Below are 12,762 nucleotides of genomic sequence, written 5' to 3'. Positions count from 1 at the left end.
CATATGGCTACACCCAGACCGCCGTGGGGAGCACGAGCTAAGAGGAGGCAGTACTGATGTGTGTAATGAGCAGTGGTCCCAGCACACCAGCTGCCTAGATGTTCTCGTGTTTTGTAGGCATTGTGCCAGAGATGAGCTCTGAGGAGAGAGACTGGGGGACAATGTAAGGATGGGGAGGGTGGGCTATGGGACACTCCTCCCATTCATATGAGGCAGCAAGGGAGAAAACACAAAAGGGTCTCATTTTCTAACTTGACAGGCTGAGTCTGGTATTGTTAGCAGAGGCCATGTCTCCTTAGGGAATGAGAAGAGGGGTTGGCCAGGGATAGCTCATGGAGGCTTTAAACGTAAAAGCAAGCATTTGTGGTGGAGAAGGAGGAGCTACTGAAGAGTTGCAAAGAGAGGGGGGCACGTATCCCTGTCTGTCTCCTTAAGGCAGAGAAGCTGACTTCTGCTGATCACTTCCTCCTTGCCCGTGTAACCCATTTTCATCGTGCATCATGCATTCTACCCTGTGTCTGATCCACAGGGATATGAATCAGGTTTCAGAGTGGTAGCCATGTTAGTCTGTATCAGCAAAAAGAACAGGAGTCCTTGTGGCACCTTAGAGACTAACAAATGTATTTGAGCATAAGCTTTCATGGGCTAAAACCCACTTCATCGGATGCATGCAGTGGAAAATACAGTAGGAAGATACATATACACAGAGGACATGAAAAAATGGGTGTTGCCATATTAACTATAATGAGAATAATCAGTTAAGGTGGGCTATTATCAGCAGGAGGAAAAAAAAACTTTTGTGGTGATAATCAGGATGGCCCATTTCTAACAGTTGACAAGAAGGTGTGGGTAACAGTAGGAGAAAAATTAGCATGGGGAAATAGTGTTTTTTACTTTGTGTAATGACCCATCCACACTCAGTCTTTATTCAAGCCTAATTTAATGGAGCCCAGTTTGCAAATTAATTCCAATTCTGCAGTTTCTCGTTGGAGTCTGTTTTTGACGTTTTTTTATTGGAGTATTGCGACTTTGAGGTCTGTAATTGAGTGACCAGGGAGATTGAAGTGTTCTCCGACTGGTTTTTGAATGTTATAATTCTTGATGTCTGATTTGTGTCCATTTATTCTTTTGCATAGAGACTGTCCGGTTTGGCCAATGCACATGGCAGAGGGAAATTGCTGGCAAATGATGGCATATATCACATTGGCAGATGTGCAGGTGAACGAGCCTCTGATGGTGTTTGTTTGTTAGGGAATCTTTCAGCCCCCAGTTGCAGAGCTGGTCCCTTTAGCTCAAGCTGTAGAAACTCCTCATGCTTTCAGCTCTGGAGCTTCTTAGTTCAGTCCCTACTAGATGCTGACTGTCACACAGTACTTCTTTCTCATAACAAATGTCCAATACATTCAGTACACGGAACGTGAGCCAGTCAGCAACTGATTGGGCTTTGTTTACAAATCAAGCTGTGTGCTGCTGAAAACTTGAGTGAGGCTGTTTCTCCTCAGGGAGCTCAGAAATGTGACCCCCAGTGCTATGTCTCTGCCTCAAAAAGAGAGAACGTTGCTGGAGCTTAAACCGTATGAAAGCTCCCTGCTGTAGTAGGAAGAGAGCCTGAGACATAAACCTTTGTATCAGCGCCCTGGGGCCTGGTATGAGGCCTGAGGCCTAGGCCTAAGTAGTGGTCAAGCTTTGCTGATATAAAGCAAAGTCAGGTGGTGAGCAAGAGGCAGCCCTGCTCACAGAATCTGGCAAGAACAGGGCTGGTATTGCAAAACCACACAAGTTCCTGGGAAGCGCTAGGCACAGAGACAGTCCAGAAAGGTGGTAGCAGAACACTCCGATACCAAGTTTGGTACAAACAACCCCCCCCCCCCCCGCCAAAGGTAACAGAACACAACGACCTATCTTAAAGGTTAGGTCAGAATGACAATGTGATGGATAGAGATGTTTTGACTGAACCAACATGTACAAGGTGATGGGTGGTAGCACTAGCCACATCAAAGGGTGGCATGAGCCACATCAGAGCATGTCAGAGGGGTGACACATACCTTAGACACCGATACAAAAAAGTTATCTCAGAGGGAGAGTCTTTGGCTGGCGTAGGGGATAGTGGAAGGTCCTACCACTAACTGAGCCAGTCCATTGCAACAGGCAGACATGTGTTAGTGTACCTGTAACCGTTGAGCCAGGACATTTGGACAGTGCTTCATTGACACTAAACCTGACCAAGTGCCTTCGCTGTGACCCGAGTCTGTGGCCATTGGACGGTCTGCTCAAGGTCTGCTGTGCCCACGGTCTGCGCAGAGCTGGGATGGCGCACAGAGAGAGAACACACATGCAACCCAACATCTAATGACACCTGCCACGCCAGCCTGTCCACTGACCAACAAACTCCTTGAGACTTTGCCAGTCTCAGCCTTGTCTTGCAGGTAACAATCAGTGAACTTCTGCCAGGTCCAGTTTACGGTTCAGCAATGGTGGCAGGAGATCCACTCCAACCAGCAGGAATGGATACAGAGGCGGTTTGGTCACACCACATCTCAGAACCCAGTTGGTCAGTTGGCTCCAGGTCTGGCAGAACTTGGATCACAAAATGACCCCGTGGCCTTCCTCCGGACCTTTGACTGGGTGGCAAAGGCAGCAGACTGGAAAGAGTCGACTTGGGCAGCCCCCATTGCACCATTCCTGCTGGGTGAGGCACAGGGCGGTAAGTGACGAGTGGGCAAGTTCCTACCCAGAGGTGAAGGCAGCCATTTTGGATCAGCCGTGGCTAACGTTGTAGGCACACAGGCACAAGTTCAGATGGAATCATTCCAGCGAAGGGCACGGCCACGTGTAGTGGTGCAGACGTTATGGGACCTGGCAACGCACTGGCTTTGCCCAGAGACCAACAATTTCTGAAGGTCCTGCCTGTAGGAACGCAGAGCTTGGTAAGGTGTTTCTAGCCAGCCTCAGTAGGGGGAAATGGTTGAATGAGCTGATATTCACAACAAGCATGTCTCCAGTTTTAATACCTTACGAGATGCTGCTTGTCCAATTATTCTGGCAAGTGTGCTGGGAGTGTCCTTTGCCAGCTGGCAGAAGAGGTTCTTAGGGTCATGCTGTACATACTGATACTGCAGCCAAGCACTTATTTCCCACCTCAGCCCTGGAGTTTTGTGGGATTTTCTCTTCTGTTTAAAAATCACCGAGCGCGTCTTTCATGGGGAGTTAAAATTTCACTAGGTGGCAGAAATCTGGCAAACTGGATATGTGCAGCTAAAGGAAACTTCAGTTATAGTGAAGTAGAGCTAGTGCTGCAGTGAGCTGAAAATGATTCTTGCCCGTTCTAAGGGGCTTGCAAACAGGAACTGGACTTTAGCTGCTCATTTACACTCTGATCCCACTGTAATTGGGAAGACTGGCACAGCTCATAGCCTAGAGCAAAGTGAAGGCAGGCTGATCAGACAGTAAGTCCTTGAGCCTAAAGTCACTGGAGAGGACAGGGGTCGCAAGCTTATATCAGTATAACAAAATCCCTAGTTTAGGGCCTGCTCCAGAGCCCACAGAAGTCAAGGGAAAGGCTCTTGCGAGTCCAGTGGGCTTTCGATCAGGCCCATGAGAACGTGGCTTCCTCGTTTATTCACCTGGCCTGTCAGATTCTGTGCTGGGACAGGCAGCACACGCTGTTGTCTGGGTGCCCAACGAGCCTTTTCCTCTAGTTTGTTTGTGGAATAGGGGGAACCGAGAGTGAGTAACAACTGCCTCTGGGTTTCACCAAGCAGCAATTGGCCTTTCCCAATGTGTCTGGCCTCTCATGCTGCCCTCATCGGCAGTGGCAAAATAACACTGTGCTTGGTTTATTTTCAATATTACTTGGTTCAGTTCCCATCTTTTTTCTCCCCCTCTTCAAATGTGGCCTCAATTCAAACTCCGCTCTCTCTTCTCTACTTGCAAAGAGACTCCTCTGACGACCTCTGTGCCTGCAGAAGGAGCTGCCGCAGTTAACAGCTAAGCACACTTGCTGAGCAGAGTCTCTGTTTTCACCCTGAGGGAGGGGAAGTGGTTGGGACTCACTGATATGTGAAAAGAGTGGTAGGCTAAAGTCCCTATTTCATCCGGTCTTTGTCACAGAATCTTGACAGCCTGAATCATGACAACCATGCAGAGAGTCTGAACTAAGGGTTCCCTGCCGCTCTGTTCCCTAGCAGAGACTTGAGCCCTGTAATCACCTCTTCCTTCAGTTCAAGTGAAGCTCTTCAGGAGGCAGGGCACAAAGCACCCATGTACGGCAGCAGCCCACTAAATCGTTGGCCAACAGCAAGCGTCTCATTTCCAGGGCTGACCAAAGGGAGACCATTGTGCTAAAAATCTCTCCAGGCAATCTGACCTCTGCCTTTGCTCTGCCAAGGAAACAGTCTTCTTCAACCACTAGTCAGCTTCTCCCCAAGCACCTTCCTGCTTCCCGCTGTGTCTGTGCATGGGGCAGGCCCCACCTCAATTTATTTGAAATCCCTTTTGCAAAACCTACTTCTGCAGCGATGTCAGACAGCAGGATCAGTGGACATTGGTTATTCTGGTACATAAGAACAGCCACACTGGGTCAGACCAAAGGTCCATCTAGCCCAATCTCCTGTCTTATGACAGTGGCCAGTGCCAGGTGTCCCAGAGGGAAGGAACAGAACAGGGAATCATCAAGTGATCCATCCCCTGTCGTCCATTCCCAGCTTCTGGCAAACAGAGGCCAGGGACATCATCCCTGCCCATCCTGCTAATAGCCATTGATGGACCTATCCTCCACAAAATTATCTAGTTCTTTTTGGAACCCTGTTATAGTCCTGGTCTTCACAACATCCTCTGGCAAAGAGTTCCAGAGGTTGACTAATGATATCCATCAGCTAGGCACACATGCCTGGACCTACTGTTTCCTCATGCTCCTGATCTGCCCCCAATTTCTCTGATTATTCCCTTGTTGCATATCGGCTAAATCCTCGCTGGTAAGATCTCTGGGGCAGGAGTTGTCGACATTTGTACGTGTAGCACCTAGAACAATGGGACTGTGACTGGGGCCTTTAGATAGCACCACAACAGCAGTGGTAAAATATTTGTGAAGCTTTTGTGTGGTGCATACGGGATGCAATCACAAGCTTCTCATGGGATTGAAAAAATAGAAATAGTCTTTCTGGCCATTCTGGCAAAACTTCAAGTATGTGTTGAAATTTTTTCTTAACGGCTGCTAAACTCTGCACAAAAATGAGCAGAAGCTATTAAAATGAATGTGCCTTTGTTTGAAAGACTGCTATAATTGTGCCTATCTTCTCTGAAAACTCCCTTTTTAAAATTGGTCTGCATGGCGAACAAAGGCACATAAGAGAGAATCTAGATAAAAGGAAGCAATTAAAAATAGGTGACTAAGAACTAAAAGGTAGTTTGCTATAGGCTGTGGTGAAGGATAGAGTTCCTGTTTTTGGTATCATGCATTCACATCCCTTCTTATTTTATAAGTCCCAGGGTAGCAGCATGTCTAATAACTCAGTAAACATAATTCCACTGTGAGCACTTACCATGTAAGTGTACAGCAATTATCATGTAACCAAATGTTAATTACCTATTTTATTGGTCTTCTGTATTTGAACCTCTCTTTACTTTTTTAATCAAGCTAAAGAGGCTGCATATTTGTCTTACACTAACATTTTGCACTACTGTCTAATTATAAAGTAGTTTCCAGGATTTATAATTATTCTGTTATCCTTATGTGGTTAGGCCAGTTACACGCTGATATATGTACCTGGTAAAGCTCAGCGATGTCCTCATTCTCTCTTATTGCCTAAGTTCCTCATTCAAAATCAAATGCAAATCACTCACCTTATTTCAATGATATTTTCCGGTTACTTTCTAAAAATAACAAGTACAGTAAATAGTAAATTAGCAGCAACATCAATCTCTAGCCATCATAATCCCCAGAACAAGTATTAATTGTTATGAGCATAGGATACTTTCAATGTCCTTTAATAATTACACCTAATTATTACCATCCTTGCTTATCCAATGATCCGTACTTAGATCCCATGATATAATAATCTTAAGCATCCAGTGCATACTGTAGAGTGCTTCTTTGTTTTTCCCCTCTAATCACATCCAGTATTGTCAACTAGTGTAGCTTGAAATAAGTTGACCTTGCTGAAAGACTTTGGAGCACTGTGATTTGAGCGACTGAGTCTTTTGTTTTTGTCGTTCACTGCATTTGTTTTGCTTCATTAGGCTGGCACTGCAGAGAGAGGTTAATAAAAGGTAAGAGTTAGATCACTCACTACCCAACAGTGCAGAAAAACAAAAATCAATCGCTACCCATTCAAATAATTCCTATCCACAAATGTTCTACGGCTCTGGGGCAGAGTGTTTGCTGGGTTGCTAATTGCCCTCAACTTAGATGCATGTTTGCTAACCTATGAAGAAAACTGTGCCTAGCGTAGTGTTTATTTCTCTGCCTCCCAATTTATTTCCTTAAATGGAGGATTTGGTTTTGGAAATCCTCACCCATGGTTAATAACCATAACATTGTTTAAGACAAGCTCTTGTTCTCAAAACCCACATCTGGGCACTTCTAGAGCTGAGGTTCAAGTCTCAAGGAAGGAACTGATGCTCAGTCTTGTACCAGTTCCTTCATGTGAATATTGCCTCAGTTACATATCTGCATCTGCCTAATTTGGTTTGTATTAATGGTATCCAAATACAAACCATTTTACACTTTAGCTCTCCCCGATGGGACCATATTCTCTGCTCCACCCTTGATGAGATGCTCGTTCCGTAGTTTGGGATATCTGATGCAATAAGATAGCTCAATGGCCATATCACTGCTGCCTCTGGGGTGGAACCATCATTGCAAACATTTGCCTCTTACACTGTGTGGCGTATGGGAAAAAAACAGTGTTAAAATTGTAGAGCTATCACTTTAAATGCACAGGGGTTGTTGCAGGCTACGGCGCTCTACAACAGTGGTGGACAACCTGCAGCTCGCAGGCTCCATGCGGCCCATCAGGGAAATCAGATTGCGGGTCACGCGACATTTTGCTGATCTTGATCGTCCGCAAGCACGGCTCCCCACAGTTCCCAGTGGCTGCGGTTCGCCATTCCCGGCCAATGGGAGCTGTGGGGAGTGGTGGCCAGCACGTCCCTGCGGCCCACACTGCTTTGTCTCTCTGGGGTTTGGGGTTTGGGTGTGTTGTGAATTCTAAGAAATAAAGTAGAGTTATGGTGCAACCTCCCAGCAAGAGCACTGCGTGTTTTTATTTAACGCCTCTGCTTCCATGCTGTGAGATACAACACAAAGGAGGGGAAATGTGCTTCTCCTGAGCTTCCGGGGCAGGGATCCAGAGCTGGGCACCCCTCTCACTTCACCAACACCTTGCTCCAAGTGTGGTGAGCTTTGTTCTGAACAAACTGCTGCATGCAGCATTCTGAGGGAGGTCTGGGGGTAGACATGGCCTGGCCCACTGGAAGCTCTGTATATGGGAACCAAGGCCTAGAAATGAATGGACAGGTGGTGAACGGACAGGTGGTGTAGAGAGCACATTATTTATTACTGAGCTTGCAGCTGTGTTGAAATATGCTCAGCACTCTCCACCCCCTGGGAAACCCACAGCCCTTGTTCTTCATTTGACATTTCTGTCTACCTGTTCGGCAAAGAAGGGCCACAGCTTCTCCTGCCGGCCCCAGGAATAGGGGACTGCAGTGCTCGGCCTCCAGGTACAACACACCATCATCATCTATCAATCTGCCTAGGTTGTGGCACAAGGTTGTCATTTGCTGAAACCGAGAATCCCGGCATCATGGCAGTTCCCACAGCATCACACAATTCCCCATGCGATGTAAAATAGGCTTGGAACAGGAGAGGGGAAAGAGGAAGCCCCCTGGGATGCTGCATGTGATGGATCCTGCTGAGGAAGGGCTGCTGGCCTCTGCAGTTGTGTGAGAGGAGGGTATGACTGATGGAAAGGATTTCGGTATTGCCCACCAAACACAACACTGCAAACTCTGCTGTCTGTGGCTGGATACCACACTCTAAAATGTAACGCTGTAATTAGTCAACCAATCATTTACGGCTAGCAGGCCCAGCATCTTATAGTTCACACACAGACATTTTTTAAAGAGTAGAAATGTACACATTCCTGGATCCCGCTTGTGGTGGATGCATTATGTAATCTGATAAGAAATGCAGAAGACCCAGTCTATTAAAAATTGTGCATGAGGATGCACAAAATAAGTTAATTTAGACTTTATAATCTTATTTCACAAATCTAGTTCAGTTGTAGCACGTACAGAGTATAATTTAGCCAACATTTTTGGGAGGATTCGTATTATTCTCTTGCACAAATTCACCCACTGACATGGAAATCTGAACTTTCTATGGTGAATGAATGTCTGCTTCTGTTTATTCTTTCTCTCCAAATATGTGCAGACCCTTCTTGAAGTAACACTTATGCCATTTGCTACACATGGTGTTCTATTTCATATTGCAGGTAGATGTTATCAGCCTTGTATCTGAGAACACTAATAACAATCTTTAGGTGTTCTAGTTTTTTACACTTTAAAAGGTTTAAGACTACAATACCAGCAGTGTTTGACCTGAGGGCATCCTCCACCTCTCTACAATGAAAATAAAGATCACCTTAACATCAACCATCTCATGCCTGCAAGAACAACCAACAGCTATCTCTTTATTTTTATGATAATACATATTCATATTGATATCACATGATGATATACAAGAAGTCTGCTCCTTTTCTCAGATATGGAGCACAATCGCTTTTCTTTTGAGGATGATATGACTGTATTTGTTTTTGCTGTAGTGCTTCTATCAGGTATTCATTTAAATAGTTAGGGGGTGAGTGTGTGTATAAGAGCAAAACCAGCTATATTGTGTGTCCTGACTTTCCATTATAAAAAGAAGCGAGGAGGGTTTTACTGAAGGATTTATTTGCTGTTCAGAAAACTGTTTTAAAAACCCATAAAGTCAGGCACATACTTAATAGGCAATTTTAAGGCAACTGGGTAACTGAAGTGTGAAAGGCTGAAATGCTCAAAAGGTCAGATGCCTCATGAGATTTAATTTTTTTTCTATCCAGTAAAAGTCTTCATGACGGGTGTAATTGTGACATATTACTGTACATTGGCTTGGTGAATCAAAAGCCCAAGGGTGGGAAATTGTTGTTTTGCTGCCACGTTCATTTGCAAATAACTCAAATGACTAAAATAGCTATTAACTACTCTGAAAGGTTTATGCTGCAGCCCTGGTAGTCCAATGAAACTAAATCGTGGGCCAAAAGAAAGCTCACTGAGCTAGGACTGCTGGATTAGATTATGGCTTTTATACTTTGATAATAGGACTGTGATGGATATAAATAAACATGGCTTTAGAATCTGGCTCATTGCAGAAGTTTATTCAACACATTTAGCCTCTTTTCTTTGTCATGAGTTATTCAGACAATTTTTGCAACTGTATGTGTAATTATTGCTCAAACCTGAGTCAACTCTTGGGTTAATGGACTGTATTTGCCTGGTGTATTTGCTCTTTATTACTGGTTTACCACCCTCTGGGCATCTTAGTCACATGGCATCATTTCTACTCTCAGAACTGGATGAGTCTGACGGCCATAAAGAAGGAAAGTTCATGATCTATTCAGTAGTCCTTGGAGTCCTTCACGATGAAGTAAGAAGCAGTTTTGTGAAGTTAGGCTGGAGAGATTAGGATATCTTCAGGACACTTTTTCAGCCACTTCCTTTCTGGGCCTATGGGGTCAGTCTTTGGCCAAGATGCCATTGCTAGCAAACTTAGCCCATTGTAAGCCTGGATTCAGATTGAAAACAAAATCTTTCATGATGTCCCTGCACCGTCATTGTGTGTGACTGGTGCATGAGCAGTCTCCATTGTGAAGGCTGTATGCAGATCCTTGTTCAGCTGATTTAACTTCCTGTAGGGTTGTCAACCTTCCAGGATTGTCCTGGAGTCTCCAGGAATTAAAGATTAACCCCGAATTAAAGATTATGTCGTGATGAGACCTCCAGGAATATGTCCAACCACAATTGGCAACCCTACTGAAGAGTGCAGTCACATACAGTTGTCCATCTTATTTAAGCAGCAAAGAGTCCTGTGGCACCTTATAGACTAACAGATGTATTGGAGCATGAGCTTTCATGGGTGAATACTTATTTAACTGTCTCTTAGGTACTTCTATAGCTCCCATTACCCTAATATCTGCACCCCTCACAATCTTCAGTGTATTTATACTCACAAAATCCCGGTGTGGCAGAGCAGTGCGATCTTCCCCCATTTTACAGGAAAGGAACCAAGGCAGAGAGAGACTAAGGGCGGGTCTACATGGCCAGTGAGTGCGCAGGAAGCTGGTCTGTGAATGTGCAGCACACTTGTCTGCTGCACACTAACTGGCCATGTGAATGCTTCTACTCTGCACTGAAAGCACCAGAGTGTGTTTGCTGTAGTCCTGTCAAGGAATGTATAGTGTGCACTAGCCTCATGCATACAGCCAATGAGTGCTTAGCAAGCTGGTGCCCTGTACATTCAAACCCTGCCCGCCAAGGTGAGAAGCCCTAAATTGTAATCTTTCCTATGGTTTATAACGACAATATTAGATGCCCAAGTCTGGGTTGGTGATCCAATTGATTGCCATCCCCTCAGCGTCACCTGAAGCAGAGAGATCAGCAGGATATGATCGTTTGGGACACTGTTTGATGAGGTGTTCCATCGTTTGATGTCCATTTCTGCAGTCGCAAATGGGATTGTCTCATTCAGGCCACCAATGAAGAAGGCAGGTGCATCTGCTGTGTGATGTGCAGATGTGAATCAAAGTGGACCATTCCTTCCATGGGAGTGAAAAGCCAGTGGGTTCTTCAGTTGGTTCCTTTGAGGGTTTTGTTCAGGATATTGACATCCTTCCACAATTCTCACCATGATCATGGAGAGTGGGACCCTGGATCCTCAAGCTCTTGCATTGCAATCTAAAAAGGTTTCCTGGATTGGAGTTGGAATCTCAGTGCATTATTTAGGTCTTCGTGTGTTGGAAGATCATTGTTCATTGATGGACCTCCTGACAAGTTCTCATGTTATGGCGAATTTGTGTGGGCGAATATATGCCGTTATGGCAAGCCATGCTTGTGGCATTGACTGTGTTGTGCCTAGAAAAATCTGCGTGATGGCGTAAAGCTGAGAAGTGACAAGTGAAGTATGGGAGTTGTGTCCAAACGGGTGAGCAGGCAGAGGCCAGTGAAAGAGGTTCATTGACTCTCCAGGTCATTCCTGCCAGTTGCCTTTAGTTTGTCGTGAATATTTTTGGGGGTATTGGTGGCCTGTGAGACTTTTGGTGTAATATCACACCAAGATATCTCTTACCTGTTGGCCACAGAATTCCATGTGCAGTTCTGCCCTTGAACCTTTTGATTTTTTCAGATGAAATTCTGACACAACAATCTTAGTGGGGTTTGGTTTTAGTTGCCAATGTAAGACATTGTTCCATGATTAAGGTCCTTAGTTAGAATTTGTTCTACGGGAGGTAAATTCTGTGCCTGTGTGGTCAAAGCAATATCATCAGCAAAAACGTATTTCTGTGATATGTGTGAAGGTCAGTGGTATAGATATTAAATAGGACTGATGCTAGGGCCTGTGTGGTAGGCCATTGTTGAGAGTGCATGGCCTGCCAACCAAAGGAAACATGAAACCTCTGGTTGGTCAGAAGTTCTTGGAAGAATTTTATCACTGCATAACATGGGATAATTTTACTGGCTTTCAGGAGGAGGCCGTTCCGCCAAACGATATCCTAGGCAGCAGATACGTATAATAGAGTTGTCCCAGTCCTGTAGGATTCCAGTGAAAACAGCTCAGTGTTATGTCAAGGCTAATACTTGGCGCAGCTGCAGCCTGGTCGGGAATCGGCTTGTTCATGCGGTGGCGTTGCTTCTGGTAATGTTCTCTTAGTGGCTTTGTACAACATGCAGAGGAATGATAGAGGCTGGTACAGTGAGGGATTACTGGGAAATCCATAACCAGAGATTTGCGCCAGATCCTCTGGCTCCATTCTTCAGGACTCCTACTGGAGAGCTGTGCGGCCAACCACTTTCATCCCTGGACTCTGAAGGTTTGAGGGAATCCTGTAAAGACCTCGTCAAGTCCCGCAGCTTCCCCAGCTTCAGCTTTTGCGAGGGAGGGTCCCAAACTTCCTTTCTCAGCCCTTAGTGGACAATGCCAGCCCTTAGTGACTTGCCCCAGATCACACAGGAAATTTGTGGCAAAGCAGGTACTGAGCCAAGGATGGCATATCTTCTAGGCGTTTGCAAATTAATTGCTTAATGATTTGCTCCATTCTCTTTCTGGGCACGGAAGTTAAACTGACTGGTCTGTAACTCCCCAGATTGTCCTTATTTCCCTTTTTATAGATGGGCACTAGATTTGCCCTTTTCCAGTCCTCTGGAATCTCTCCCGTCTTCCATGATTTTTTGAAGATAATCGCTAATGGCTCTGATATCTCCTCAGTCAGCTCCTTGAGTATTCTAGGATGCATTTCATCAGGCCCTGGTGACTTGAAGACACCTACCTTGTCTAAGTGATTTTTAACTTATTTCCCTATTTTAGCCTCTGATCCTACCCCATGTTTACTGGTATTCACTCTGTTAGATGTCCAATCACCACTAGCAATTTGGTGAAAACAAACAAAAAAGTCATTTCACACTTTTGCCATTTCCACATTTTCTCTTATTGCCCCTCTCCTCCCCTCC

Source organism: Mauremys reevesii, linkage group 4 (genome assembly GCF_016161935.1).
Source record: "Mauremys reevesii isolate NIE-2019 linkage group 4, ASM1616193v1, whole genome shotgun sequence".
NCBI classification, from domain to species: Eukaryota; Metazoa; Chordata; order Testudines; family Geoemydidae; genus Mauremys; species Mauremys reevesii.
The sequence above is the reverse complement of the archived record's forward strand: the minus strand, read 5'-3'. Positions refer to the sequence as shown.